This window comes from Dipodomys ordii, unplaced genomic scaffold (genome assembly GCF_000151885.1).
Source record: "Dipodomys ordii isolate 6190 unplaced genomic scaffold, Dord_2.0 Scaffold113, whole genome shotgun sequence".
Lineage (NCBI taxonomy): Eukaryota > Metazoa > Chordata > Mammalia > Rodentia > Heteromyidae > Dipodomys > Dipodomys ordii.
In genome coordinates this window covers 1,245,949-1,261,407 of record NW_012267329.1, presented here as the reverse complement: position 1 = coordinate 1,261,407, position 15,459 = coordinate 1,245,949, and the positions used below count along the sequence as shown (strand labels likewise).

General features: G+C 47.4%; 1 protein-coding gene across 1 annotated transcript in view; it reads left to right on the top strand.

Annotated features, from left to right (window-relative positions):
* Nucleotides 1-4,141: 4,141 nt before the first annotated feature.
* Nucleotides 4,142-15,459, top strand: part of Mical2 (microtubule associated monooxygenase, calponin and LIM domain containing 2) — a 130,836-nt gene continuing 119,518 nt past the window's right edge. Inside the window, exon 1 of the mRNA XM_013028797.1 lies at nucleotides 4,142-4,188. The gene's annotated coding sequence lies outside the window, so the exon portion shown is untranslated. The remainder of the gene's footprint in view (nucleotides 4,189-15,459) is intronic.

Genomic DNA, 15,459 nt, shown 5'->3' with positions numbered 1-15,459 from the left:
GCTAGAACAAGGCCCCAGTGTGATGGTGTTTCCCACACACTCTGCTGAGCTTGCTTCAGGGAGGTACCAGTGTTTCTACTTCCTGGCTTAGAAATTCCTCCAAAGATAGCTGTCTATGCAGTCTGGGGCTATTTAGCACCTCATCTGACAAAGTCACTGGACTCAAGATACCCGGCTTCTTCCTCCTCCAAGACCAAGGCCCTTTGATAGCAGCTTGGGAGGAAGCTTGTGAGTACCACACTCAACATTTCACCCCTTCCTAAAGTATATAGAGATGAGAGGAGAGCCCCAAGCACCCAGAAATTCTCTTCCTTGCCATTCAAATGCCTTTAGAGAACTCCCTGGCAGATATAAGACAGAAATTCTCTTCCTTACTATTTAAATACCTGTAGAGGCACCCTGGGCTCTCTACCAAAAATCTCCACAAGGAGAATGCATTCAGTTTCACTCTGACCTTTCTCTAAGCACACAGTACAAGGCTAGAAAGAAAGGGAAGCCATATCTGATGCTCCTGCAGGCCTCTCTGTATAAGGTCAAGTGAATGTGGATGGTGCTGGGACTGCCAGCTGCAGTTCCTTCAGGACCACGCATGCGTGGTGCTACAGAGGCTCATTGCTTCAGTCTGAAAAGAAGATATTTTTAGAAATTAATCTGGGTCTTCCTTCTCTCCCTGTCTTTGATGCTAAGTAGCCATCTGCTTCTCTCAGACAACCTCTACAAGCAGCGTCCTAGGAAAATGACTAGGGAAGAGGCTATCATCAAATACAGAAAATGATGCTGCTGTATCAGGAAGTTGAGTTTGCCTAGCATACGGTGGGAGACTTGGAACCCACTCATTTTCTCTGGACCCTTATAAGTGCCTATATCTGGGTAGTCATTCATTCTGTTAAGGGGCTAGATAATATTTCCTCCAAGTTTCAACCAAATATTGTTCAAATATTGTTTGAAGAGCTGAGTTTTTCAAACTCAACTTAAGCTCAGACACAAGCTTAAGTCTAATGGAACATCCCATGATAACTGCTTTGACTTGTGACATTCTGTTTGTTTGTTTAATTTTTTTGGGTCCGGTCATGGGGCCTGAACTCTGGGCCTGGGCGCTGTCCCTCAGCTCTTCAGCTCAAGGCTAGCGTTCTACCACTTGAGCCACAGCACCACTTCCGGCTTTTTTTCCTTTTTGCTTATGTGGTGCTGAGGAATCGAACCCAGGGCCTCAAGCATGCAAGGCAAGCGCTCTACCACTGAGCCACCTTCCCAGCCCTGACTTGTGACATTCTGAACCCATTCTTCTCAACCTCCTACCCCTGGGGGAATGGTCAGCAAGGGTGACCTATATGAGTTGCTGAGGGGACCCAGGAAGTTCTAAGGCATATCTGCCTCTATCGTGTTGTCCCTCATCAGTTCCCAGCTTGCCCTATTTCCAAGGAAACACCCAGTCCCCAGATCTACCTAATAAGAGTCTTTCTACCAGAGCCCTCTGGTAGAAAGTTTGGGAGTAGTACAGAGAGAAGAGACAATTTGGAATGTATTAGCAAGTTCTTATTTTTGAGTTGTTAGAACTTCTGTGCTGAGTAATGCTATCTCTGTTAAACGTGTTTGTTCCAAAGTCTTTCTGGTTGTTTTAATCTGAAAGGAGAACATTTTGCACTGTAGATAAGGCAATTGGAATTAAAAAGAGGAAAAAATACAACTCTCATAATAACATCATGTACTCCTGATTCTTCATCTGCTTCTGTACAGCAAGCAAATTTAGTTCTTTTTTGTATATTTTTATGGTAAAAATGCTGTACAGAGGGGTTAAAGTTACATGAGTAAGGTAATGAGTAAAGGTATTGAGCTTTGTTACCTACTCCTTTGTTTTCCCCTTACCATCCCTTCCCTCCCCACATTTAGTTCTTAATAGTGTTTGTTACATGAATAAATGACTCTGCCTCCATCCTCATCCCTAACCTGGCTGTCTCAGATCTAGGCCAACAGCAACAGGCCTTATCCAGTCAATTCTATATTGCAAAATGTTCTCAGAAAGCTGAGAGCTGGGGATAGCGATTTAAAGCCAGCTGGGGAAAAAAGGTCTGTGAGACTCTTCAATTAGCTACCTAAAAGGGTTTTCTACTGCTCCTTACAGTCTTATGTTTCTTTTATAACCCCCAAAATAAAGCAAGGCCAGGTCTGCAGGGTCTCCTCTCCTTACCCAGACCTGAGCATCACAGGATGCTTGTATGGACTAGCAGAGATCCAGGCCTGGAGTAGTTCTTTTAAGGCTAGATATGATCTGTCCAGTATCCTAGCATGGGCATGGGTGTAAAGGCCTCAAACACAGTGTTTAAGCTTTTGGATTTTGGAAAGAGATTTGGAGTCAAATCTAGATTCACACTAACTATGTGACCTTGACAGATTGTATTAGTGATACAATCAATCAGAGATACACTTACATCACTGATCTCAGTTTCCATATCTGTGAATGGGCTGTATTACAGAAACCTCTAGGTTCTGGCCTAAAGGAGATGATGTGTGGAGGACAGTTCATCGACTGGGGCCATAGACAGAGTCTGCCAGAGTGCAGAGCCTGTGCTGACTAAGGCATGCAAACTGAGCAGGGATAGGTGTAGGGGAATATTTGTCTGCAGGAAGTTGGTTATATTTGTAAGGAGGCTGAAAGGGCTGCCAGGTAGGCTAGTTTCCAGTAAAACACATAAGGGCAGGAATAGGATCACATGGTGAGGAGTAGAAGAAAAATTTAGCCCAATGTTCCAGGAGGTAAACTGCTCTATTTGCCTGCCTGGAAACAGAATGTGGTCTCTCCACAAGGTGGGCTGATACTGGGGAATTCCAATAGCCTGGAGCCACAGTGCTGCCTGCTCACTGCCCAGACCTGCTTGTTTTCCTCACTCTGGATCAGCTCAGTTCCAAGAATATTTATTAATGTCTACATCAGGCCAAGCCCCATGATGAGTCCCAGGTCCCAGAGGTGAGTCAGTGGTGCGGATACTATTTACCTGACTGCTTCTACCAGAACCTTCTGCACAGGTGTTTGCAGTACTTATAGTCTACAAAGCGCTTTGTAACCCACCTCTGGCTCCATCTATTCACCTGTGCTATTTTTCTGTGAATAGTGTGCTCTCTGGGCTGTAGGGAAGAAGGCAATCCAGGAAGGTGAGCAGAACAGAGATTAAGACAGCCACTTGACACTCAATAAAGGATTTGATCAAACTAACACAGGCAGCTTGCTTCACCACCCCTCTTCCCACAAACTTCAGCCAAAGCAAAGTCAGTCCAAGTGAGGGACTATTAGCAGGACAGTTTGCTGATGCACTTGGGGTGGTCACAAAGCATAGCAGATCGCTGGGCACCCATAGCTCATGCCTTTCATCAGAAAGCTGAGAGCTGAGGATAGCGATTTAAAGCCAGCTGGGGCAGAAAGGTCTGTGAGACTCTTATCCTCAATTAGCTGCCCAAAATCTGTGGCTCAGTCAAGTGGTAGAGTGCCATCTTTGAGCAAAAAAAGCTAAGGGACAGCATCCAGGCCCCGAGTTCAAGTACTGGTACCGGCCACAACAACAAAAAAGTCAGAGCAAGTAAGGAGCTCTCCTGGGCCTCATAGAAGTCATCACTGGAAGTCCTATGCTGCTCCCTCATGTCCAAAAGCGGACCATGAGGCTCGCTTTCCAGCTGCCCAGGCAGGCCCAGCCCTCGTCTCTCCCTTGGCACCAGAATGCCACACCGGGATTTTAATCTCCCAGTGACACCACACCCGCTCCCATCGTGCCCTCGGCCGGTCTCCGACCTGCACTCCCCAGTCAGAGTGGGAGCACCCAGCCGCTCCCAGCGCTCTGGGCCGGGCTTCTGCCCACGTGCGCCAGAGACAACAGCGGTGACAGCCGGCCCCGTGGGGGCGGGGCGGGCACTGGGGTGGGCTCCGGGCCGCACGACCATTGGCTATGCGCCGTGGAAAGGAGGCGTGTCCTCGCCCCCGGATGCCAAGTCATTGGCTGAGCCTCCGGTGGGGGCGTATCCCAGCCCTGTCCACCGCACCACGCAGACCTGCAGACGCCCGGCCGGCTAAGCCTGCGCTGGGCGGCCTCGCTTGCGCTTCCCGGCTCCTCAAGCGCCGGGAGGCTCTAGTCCGCTGCTTCCTCAGCCTGAGGCGGAAGCGGGCGCTGATCCGAGTCCCGGTGGCCCGCGAGACTTTCGGTAAGGTGGGGAAGGCGTGGGCTGTGGGGAGGGCGGGTACGGACCGGTGCGCACGGCTCCGGCTGGACTATGCGCCCAGTCGCGCTCCCGGAAGGGTCAGGTGCGGCTGCGGCATCCCCGGAGCACCCGCCTCACGGGGCGAGCGACGAGCCAGCGGCGCCCTAGGCAGCTCGGGCCGGTCTCAAAGGAAAAGGAAATTCCGAACGTAATGGAAAGCGTCCTGCGGACACCCCGAGCTACCGAGCTACCTCTCACTCCGCCCCGCAACACCCGGACCCCGCAATCTAACCCCAGAAACCCTCGGCGCCAGCGCGGAGTGGGCGCCACGCGCCGGCGGTGTGGCCCGACCCCGGGCAGGAGATCATTCCAAACTTGGCTTCCCAGGATCGAGGGGCTTCCTTTTGACCTGTTCTGTCCCTGGGGTGCTTTTTCTCCTCCCTTGGGTCCCCTCCCTCTTTGATTACAGGAAGTTAAGTTGGGCCGAATGTGAACGGCCTGGCCGGCTGCCCGCTGGGACCCAGGCTGGGTCTGAGGCGGGTGCCACTGTCCCCAGCAGCCCAGCTCACCCAGGCCCAGGAGCAACCCCCTTCGGGGGTGTTGGGGTTCCGCGCTGCCCTCTCGCCCTGTCGTTGCCTGGATGGTGCTGGGGAGACTTGGCGTCTGGTCTGCAGCCTTTGCGGCAGCTGATCTAGCTATCCCCCCCCAACACCCTCCCCCCCAGCCCATAAGCAGGTGGGGTTCATTTCATCCCCGCCAGCTTCACCCGCAGAGCTGGGAAGGAAGGGCCTTTACTGAACGGAGAAGAGGCGGCGTGTTGAAACCCGAGTGAACGTGTGTTTTTCCACGTTGTTTATTCCGAGGCCTTAAAGCAGGGAAGAGTTTTCATCTGGAAGCTTTTGCTAGGGCCCTGCAGAGTTTGGGGTGATGTGCCCGCTCTCTTGCTGTCATTCTGCTCACCACAATCTAAAGTGGTTTGGGTGAAAAATGAAATCACTTAAGCAAACCTTCTTGTAGGCAGATCCCATGGAAAATATCAAGGCTGCTTGGCCTTCCCTGGAACCGGGCCCTCTATCTGCTAGTCCCCGGGGTGGGAGTGGAGGGCGGGGTTATACCCAACAGGTGGACTTAGAAACCCCAGAATAACCCTCACTGATTATCCAGAAACTTTAATCATCCTGAGAACTAGCCTTCTCCAGGTGGAGAAAAGATAGGTTTATTAAGACCTCCTGGCCAGCAGGGTCCTGTCCAGTGGCACTATTGTGGATGATTTTGTGGTTACTCTCCAAAAAGTCTAGGCCCTCCCTTCCCCCCATTCCACTTTCAGAAATGGGGAAAGTGACTGAGCCAGGTGCTAAGGCAAGCATCCTTCCCACTGTCCCAGGCTATGGCATGTGTGTTCTATGTGATCCTCTGTGGCCCCCACTGGAGCCTGACTGGAGCCTCCTGGCTTCTGAAAGTGCCTGTCCACCAGGATTTCCAGAGATACTTTGACAAAGTGTTCGAACGACCTAGGTTAGCCTGGGTCAACCTGCAAACCACTCTGTCCTCCTTTCCAGGGAGAAAGAGAAAGTTATCCATGATGTGATAGTAGACTCACTGCTGGTATTTGGATATCATTTTGGGAGAAAGCGTTTTTCCACCATTGACCTGAATGTTGGCTTTTAAAATAGACTAGAAGGACTGCATTGAAAATCCTCTTGACCTTAGGATCAATTCTAGTTTTACTCTCTTGTTTTGGAGCAGGGAAGCAAATATTGAGATATACTAGTTTTTTCCTGTGGCAATTGAAAGCCGTGTTTAAGCACACTTGTATAAAATTATGACATCACTTTTTATCCCTGCACGCTTAAGGCTTTGACTTTGACTTTCTTTCCATAATTAGCCTGTTACTAATCAATGACACTTTGATATAAATTAGCTTAAGGGCTATGGTTGGCTGTAGTTGTAGAGGCCCTTTTCCAGGAGCTACAAGGAGCAGCTAGATAATCCTCATTCTTTTCTGCCTATAATTTGGGTGTGTCTCTTTTCTCTCCACTTACCACCCCCTATCTGTGTTTGCCTTCCAGCCATGGGCCTGCCCCTCCACTTCTCACCACTAAAGAACAGACATTCTATCTCAGTGGAGAGTATTGACTATGGCTAGAGGGAGGTGTGGTAGAGGCTTGAGAAGATTTGGGCTAAATACTGCTAATCTTAGAAGCCCACAAAGGGCTAACAACCTCTGTTCTTCAAAGACCCAGGAAAAAGAATACTATTCATTATGCTGAGACTTTTCATGTTTTATGGCCTTAGAACCCCACATTAGCCCTCCAAAAAAGTAATGTGCTATACCCATTTTACAGATGAGGAAACTGAGACTCCGTATTGCAACTTTGACACCCCTCCCCCCCCCCCAAGCAAGTGAGAAAAGATAAACTGAATCCTTTGTCTATTAGGGGTGGGAATTTAACAGTAGGATACAGACAAAGCTTATGGCTGCTCCCTGACTTCCAGAGGCTCCCCAAAGGTACCTCCACTGTGTATTGACTTACATTGTAATTTTGTGGAAGTATATCTTCTCACCCCACTAGGAAATGACATTTAAAGCAGTATTTAGTATTATCTTCTAGTTCTCCCAAACCTTCCTTGCTCTTTGTTCTATGTTTCCTTAGTCTTTTATACAACTTTGTGATAAGTTATCTACCATAATATAGTTTTCTGTTAAAAAATATGTGGGGGACTGAAGAATAGAATTAGTCTGGGATACATAGCAAGACACTCACTGTAACATTTTCACACAAAAAAATGGAATGGTATAATTAGGTAATTCTCTGCTCCTATACAATCTAGTATGGTGTGTATGTCAGTTCTGGGGCTTAAAGTTGGTCTGGGCATTGTCCCTGAGCTTTTTGCTCAAGGCTAGCACTCTACCATTTGAGCCAGAGCTCTCCTTTTGGCTTTTTGGTGGTTAGTTGGAGATAAGAGTCTGACAGACTTTTCTGCCTGGGCTGACTTTGAACTATGATTCTCAGCTCTCAGCCTCCTGAGTAGATAGGATTATAGATGTAAACTACCAGTGTCCAGCTAATCCATCTCTTAAAAAGAGAGTTCTCTTGCAAAACCACATACTAGTATTGCATATAACAGAATCAGCAATTGTCTCTTGCTATCACTTGTTCATATTCAGCTCTGCTTGGTTGTTAGAAATGTCCTTTTAGCTTGTCTGTCAGCGGCAGGATGGTGCGTCTGCTGCCTTTGCTTGGCAGTCTGTGTGCCTACTGTAATCTGTAGAAGCTCCTGTATGCTTGATTAGCAATAAAGTACCCATTTTAAGTGCTCGGCTGCCTGTGGGACCGCAGCAAGCCCCTTGAGACTGAAGTCTGCCTCTGTGCCAGGCCAGAACCACAGCCAAGCCCTGTGTGTGGGGGGATGTAGCAGAGGTTCAGGGAGTCTCTGCCCAGTGGTATCGTGGCTACTGAAGAAATGTGTTTTGAATGAGTGAACTCTGTCATGGGTTAGTGTGACTGCTGTGTCTGTATTTGGACAAGAGATTTATGAAAATGATGATTTGCCCACGTGCAGATGTTTCCACACAGCAAGCATCTGCATAAACATCCTGAAATAATAGGAGAACTATTTGCTGTGCTCACCCTCAAACCACTGGTTTATGGTGAGGAACCCAGACAACCACATTTGTGCCCAGATCAGCAACTTGCTTCCTGATCATACACGGGTTAACCAGGACTGAGGTCATTCTGTCCAAGCTTTGGGTTCCACCACAGTCAGGATCACGCCATGACTGGGACACTTGGCACTGAGCTTGGTAGACAATTCCACACACCTTTTCCTTCCCTTCCTGAGCACTGCTTCTTCCTTTGTCCCTTCTAGAACTTTCTTTCATCTGCCTCCCACTTGGGCAGGTTGTGGAATCGCTTTCAAATCACTGTTGATTTGTGCATGGACAGGTGGTGACAGAAAAATGATGTATTGTCTGTAAGTGTCTCATCTGCATTTGTTGTGTAGAGATAGGATCATCACTGGTCATCACTGACCTTGTGAAAGAGGCTCAGGAGGGAAGGACATGGACCTGCTCTTCTTCAAAAGGATATTCTTTGTTCAGTCTCCTTCCAGGTGCTGGTCCTTTGGTAGTTGTTTTTTACTCCCCCTGCCCCAGCAGGGCGTGTGGGGGGGGGAGGGGTGGTGAGGGGGGAGGGTCCAGTCAAGTCATCTCCTGTAGCAGCCCTCAGGACAGTTAGAGTTTTGGTTTTGTTGACTTTTTAATTTTATTTCATTTTGGTGCCAGTCCTGGGGCTTGAAATTAGGACCTAAGTGCTGTCTCTCAGCTTTTTTGCTTAAGCCTACTACTCTGCCACCTGAGCCACAGTGCCACTTTTGGCTTTTTGGTTATCAGCTGGCTTCGAACAGAGATCCTCAGATCTCAGCTTTTTGAGTAGCTAGGATTATAGGTGGGAACCACTGGCACCGGCTTGCCTTTTTTTTTTGTCAGTCATGGGGCCTGAACTCTGGGCCTGGGTGCTGTCCTTTAGCTCTTCAGCTCAAGGCGAGTGCTCTACCACTTGAGCCACAGTGACACTTCTGGCTTTTTCTGCTTGTGTGGTGCTGAGGAATCAAACCCAGGGCCTCATGCCTGTAAGGCAAGCACTCTACCACTGAGCCACCTGCCCAGCCCCTTGGCTTTTATTTTTTATAGTGCTGGTGATTGGACTCAGGACTTCCTGCATGCTAAGCAAGAAATCCACCATTGAGCTACATCCTCAGGTTGGCTTTTCTCCCTCTTTCCCTACTTTTATACATAGCTTTCTCCTCATGGGAGAAACCTGACAAAATTTTAATCTTTCTTTGAATGGCAGCATTAGAGTTGATTTCCCCACCCCACCCCTTCCTTGTTTACTTTTTAATATTTTTTCCCCAAACTTTTCTTTCTTTTGGCAGTACTGAGTTTTGAACTCAGAGGCCCATAGTTGCTAGGCTAGTGTTTCACCACTGAGCAATACCCCATCCTTCCCACCTCCAATTTTTCTAGTAAACACATTTAATTTTTGTAAAGGAAAATTAATTTATTTATCTATTTTCTCTTCAAAACAAGGATCCACCTAATTGGGAGGGGGCAGACAAAAATCATACATGTATCTGGTGCAGCTATATGTTTGGATAAAGCCAATCAAGCTATTAATGTTTTGCTGTTTGCTTAGATTGGTATTTTAAAGAACTTTCTGGTCTTGCTAAAAGTTGGAAAATAGGGATGCTGGGGCTTACAAGATTGGAAGCTATGAACGATCCCATGATGCCTTACCTTCTCTCCATTCTTCCTCCTTCCCTTTCCTTCCTGAAACTAGATAGCAGTTTGCTCTCCCCCAGATGAAATCCTTCTGGCACTAGGTTTTTCTGGCTTGAGTTTGCTATCCAGGGAGACTGTACTATCAGAGGCAATGAAATGGCATGGAATGTTAAGACAAAGCTCCAGGCCCCCCTGGCTTCTTTTGTCCTTTTAGGAATATGCCTGACAGATCTCACTTTGGGGTGTTCTGATCCTCCCTTTACCACCAAAATCTCTTTTCCTCCCACCCCAAAGGTAGAAAACATAGCTGTCTGGAGCTGATAAGGGGCTTCCCTCTAAAGCATTGATCATGTGGTCTCAGGAACTCAGAGCTGGTGGGAGTGATAGGGCCCTGGCCCTCTGCTCACAAACAAACCTTTGCAGAGGGACTAGGTCTGTTGTTGAGCAATATCTATTCCTGTGTGCTGCATGCAGAGCCTTTTGTCATGTCAAGTATAGTAAGCTTGTTCTGTACCTGCTCGTGTATCCAAGCATGGCTGTAGTTCATCCCAGAAAAGCTACCCTAGGAAGCTGTGTATGTGTAGATAGTGTTTTGTTTAGGGTTAGGGATTTTTTTTGTGTTCTTTATCTGCATTGGTATTTTTTTTCTTTCTAAATGACTGAATAATTTTCTTGCCTTTCTTCCCACCTGAAATTTCTACCTCCTCATGGTTGTGTTGAATACCTTGCAGCTCCTTCATTCTTTCAAGGGCTGCTCAGGTCGCTTTTGAGGGGACTTAGAGGTAAGAGCAAGCCTCACAAAAGGGATGGTGCTTCCAGCTGATTTGTGGCTCCCATTTTCTCCTTCTCTGGGCAATGCAGGGTGTCTAGTGCTGAAGCCCTTTCTGCTAGCAGCAAGAGGAGGGCAGCAAGATGCTGGACTGGGACCACTGGTCCCCGAGCTGCTGTAGTAGCAGGGTTGTAGGACATGTACAACTCTGAGTTCCTGCCATGCCCAGGTAGCCCAGAGCCCAACACTGTGAAACAGGAGCAGGCCTCTAACAACCCTCTATTCTGCCACTGTCGTATTAGTGTGCTGAGGGATAGAGACCACTGCTTTGCTCTTAGGATTGAATACTGGGTTTGACCACTGATTTGGTAATGATTTGTGCTGAGAGCCAGGAGAATGAGATACAGGAGAGGATGAAGTGCTTGGAGAAATCACATGGACTTTTCAGTTACTAAGGAGAGCTGATTTCTGTAGCAGAGTGGGTCCAAGGTCAGGTGGGGGAGTTTCTGACCCCTCTGTTGGATCCATGATCATCCCAGGAGAGTTGAGTGGGTGACCCACATGCTGTGTGCTCAGAAGCCACAGTACAGATAGTTCCATGAGTCGGGACAGCTGGGCTGGTACATGAGATGAAAAGGTAGTAAAGGACAAGAGCTCTCAGCTCAGAGGAAGGAAGGAGGAGACAGCCAATGAAAGGGCAGACAGATGGAGGGATAATGGGGGATCAGAGGCTTCTATCTAGACCCCCAAGGGAATCTCTTTCTTTCCTCAAGGAATGTCCCATAGGGCTTGTGCAGCTAGGGCCTAGGGAACTGTGGGGTCTATGCTGGGAGGCCTGGCCAGCTACCTTTCTGGAATGACAGCACAAAGGAGGGGACACTGGGTAAAACCTCAGCTTCACCTCAGCCAGGGGTTCCAGGAGTTCCTTCTTAATTCACGTTTCCATCTTCAGCTTAGGTGTGTTTGTTGTCATATATCTGGTATCTTGGGTTCTTTTAAAAGCTTGAAGCCAATCACCGGTGGCTCATGCCTCTAATCCTAGCTACTCAGGAGGCTGAGATCTGAGGATCACACTTGAAAGCCAGCTCAGGCAGGAAAATCTGTGAGACTCATCTCCAATCTACCACCAGAAAGCCAGTAATGAAGCTGTGGCTCAAAGTAGTAGCGCATAGCCTTGAGCCAAAGAGTTTAGGGACAGTGCCTAGGACCTGAGTTCAAGTCCCATGACTGACAAATAAATAAAAAGCTGCTTGACCCTGCATACTTACATAGATGCATGCTACTCACCCCAGCATACTTACATAGGTACTTGCTACTTTTCCTTGCTCACTTTCATAGATGTACACTACTCATCCCTGTTCACTTACATAGATGTTTGCTACTCACCCGTGCACACTTACATAGATACATGTTGGCCTGGAACTGCAGTCTTCCTGATCTCAACCTCCCAAGTAGCTAGGATTACATATGTGAGCTACCAGCATCCAGTTTTTATTTTGTTTTTGTTTGTTCTTATTTTGCTTCTGAAGTGACTTTGCGATGTCTCCCAGGTTGTCCTTGAACTCACAATCTGCCAGCTTCGGCCTCCTAAGTGCTTGAATTGCAGCATGTAATTAAATGCCCCACTCCACATTGCAATTTTTCCCACTTTTAACAAGTAATCCATTTCCATAATGAATGGTCTTTGCAGGGAATTTTCTGGGTGGCTTTCCCCAAGTCCTGCAGATGGGTCTTGTGTTTTGCTTATCTGCAAAAGGCAGCCATTTCTAAAAACAAATCTGCCCAGTTTCTCCTGCTTGTGGAAAGCCCACCTCCGTCCTTCCCAGTTTCTTAACTTCGCCTTCTTTTGCCCATCCCTATTTCCCTGAGTTCTGGGTCCTCTGCTCCCACTGATGAGCAGGATGCTGCCTGCTGCCCAGAGAGGGCTCCACTGTTTATGGTTGCTCTCTGGGGTGTTTATCTCTACTGAGGCTCTTAGCAGATGCCTGTTTATTACTCAAACTTCATCTTCAGCCTGAGAGAAGAGAAAGGGCTATTTTTAAAGATCTCTAATTAGATGCACAATACTGCCTCCAAGTTTAATTCTTCATTGCTCTCCAGCTCTACACATTATGAAACCCGTCAGATCCAGGCTGAGAGACCTTATATGTCCTGATTTTAGAGCAGCACTTAAATTTAGCAGGCAGTTGTAATCTCTTAAAAAGGTAGGCCACTGGAGTTAAGGCAACCAGCTGACTGTCTTTTTTTCTGGGCTCAGACAGATGGCATGAATGGGAGCATTTCTGTGCCCATAGCAACCAACAATTGTTCCTACCCCTACCCCTTCTTCCCCCTTGCAGGGATGAACCCACCCTCACATGCTGCCTGTGCCTGATGATTGTCTGGGCAATCTGAAGCTATACCTTTCCCTTTAGACCCGGGTGGGGGCTTGAGGTAAGGAGGGAGGGGAATTGGGTTGCCTTCAAATGACACTGATCTCCAGGGAGGGGAGAAGAGGTGAGACCATGAGTCATAGAGACTGGGATGTCATGTTGGAAGGGATATTTTACCTCTGCCCTCCCCAGCAAGTTACATAGAAACTGAGGCTCAGACATATTTCTTGCTCAAGATCAGTCAGGTCTCTCCTTGACTTGCTATTTTCCCTAGGCTGTGATACTTGATCAATCTTTGGTAGCTTTTCCTTGCAGTCAGCCTTTAAATAAAAAGATAAATAAAAGCCTCAGACTGCTGAGTGCTGGGATCTGAGGCTTTATGTTCCTGAACCTGGATCCTGCCTTAGAAATTATTGTTATTATAAAGGTGATATACAGAAGGGTTATATTAATATAAGTCAGGTAAAGAGTACATTTCTTTTTGGACAATGTCACCCCTTCCCTTGCTCTTCCAGGATCCCACCTGTACCCTTCCCTCTCTTTCCCTCCCCTCCTCTTTTTCCTTTCATCAATTTGTATATTATAACATTGGCTAGCCTTAGGATTAAGACTTTTCCTTGTCAAAACATCCCCCAGAGTCTTGGAGCTTAGAATTTCCATCTTTGTTTTAAGTCCTAGTCTGCAGAGTTCCGTTGATTAAAAATCCAAATTTAATGGGAAGGACACCCTGTTATTAGAGATTCCTTTATCTCCAATTAGCTATCAGCAGGACCTTGAGAAAATTGGATGAATCAGCTGGGAGTCTGAGGAGGAGAAGTAGGAGGGTGCAGAAAGGATATTTTCTGTAAATAGGGTACTGTGAGAAGACCAAGAGCCATGGTCCAAGCTTGTTAGCCCAGCACACAGCTGTTTTGCTGGGGGCTCTGTGACAAATGACTAGAGCGAGCACCTTTCTGCATTGTCTAGTTGCTGCTGTCTGCACATCAAGAGAATGAAACAGGCACAATAACAGTGGAAGATTTTTCCAGAGGACTTCCTGGAGGAGGTAGTACTGGTTGGCTGAAAGGAGCAGTAGAAGAGTAGGATTTACACAGGCAAAGATGGGCAGAGGCAAGAACATACAGAAATGTGGAAATGTAGGGGTGGAATCCGGAGACTGCCAAAGCTGCAGTGCGTGCGGGCTCTGAGTGCTGTAGGCTCATGTGATGTAGATGAGCCCATAGGCTGAGTCAAGACTTTTATAGACAACTCCTGTGTGCCCATTGAGCAGAGGGCTACCACTTGCTGGGGAACAGGGTGCAAACAGTTATGGCTGGATCTCCAGGAAAGTCCCAATGCCTCTTTTGTGGAGAGAGTCTGTAGTATACAGGCCCAGCTTTTAGTTTCTGAAGGAAGCCATTTTAGGGTCACAGAATATGGGCCATCTGTCCCTTTCTGCTGTTTGTGGTACCACATGTCTGCATTCTGGGCCACACTTGGTACTCTCCAGAGAGCAGTAACCATCTTTTGCCTTCCCCATTGGGCTACAGGATGTTGAGCACTTTGGGAGTGATGCACTTACTTGCCTGTCTGTGTGGAGATAGCTAAATTGGGGCGGGTAGAAGATCAGGGAACCCCTCTCTTGGAAAGAACAAAGCCAGATACATAGAGTCTGAATTGACTGTCTTCCTTCTGTGGTCCCCATCAGCAGGTCCTGGCCCTGAGGGTCTGAGCTCAGCCTCCACCTGTTACAGGGCTAACCTGGCAGGTGGGTGCCATGGCAACCTGGTGTATTTACAGCTTTGACATTTGAGCAGGGCTACTAACACCTGCCCATCTATGTCTCAGGCACCCTTGTTTTGTGTCATGGAATAAATTGTTCCTGTAAGCAGCAAGTGAGATGAGTTAGTGACATGGGCTGAGAGTGGCACTGATAGTGTCTGTCTTTTCCTTCTAGCTTTAGTTCTTCCAATATGAGATCAAGTTGGCTCTTCATTGATTGGTTGATCAATCACTCAATGCATTCTGTTGGAAATGGGTTGTCACAAACTGGTCATGGGTTCCTAGTAGATTTCTTTGTTGTCAAGTAGAAGTGACACTACTTACCCCAATGTTGCTCATGGAGATAAATAGGACCACAGGCACAGCATTCCTGTGGGTATCAGGTACTGGGCACACAGCGGCCTCTTCCTCTTGGTCCATTCCTGGATTGGCCCATAGAGGTCTTGAAGCACAAACACAACAGGACCCCTGTTTACTTCAGGTCTATAAGTGGATTTTATCCTTAAGCACTCAATTTTTTTAAAGTGTCTCAAAGCACCTATGCAAAGAGGAAATATAGGATACTTTTGTCTCTTTATAGTAAGAGGAGCTACTCACAGGACCCAGAACAGCAGTAGTAGAAACTTGGCCTCCTGGGCTGATTTCTCCTCTGTGATGGTCCATTAGAAGTGACTTGTGCCACTTTGACAGCTCCTCTGATAGCTCTTAGCTCCTAGCTTCTGGCATTTCATCCTGTTTGTTTTTTTTCCTCCCCCTAGAGGCCATAGATAACAAATTTTAAGAGATTTTCTAGATATGTTTTTTTGTGAAAATCAAATCTATGGACAAGCATGCTGGTACATCCCTTTAAACTAGCTACTTGAGAGGCAGAGATCAGAAGGGTCATGATTTGAAGCCAGGTCAAAAGTTAGCAAGATCCCAGTTCAACCCCCAAAAGCTGGGCATGGTGGCTTATATGTCATCCCAGCTACCTGGGAGGTCATATGTAGGAAGATCATGGCCCAAGGAAATATGTGAGAACCCCTAATTTAAAAAATACTAGGAAAGTCAATGGGAGAGGCTGGTTTGGGAGGGAGGGATGGGGAAGAATA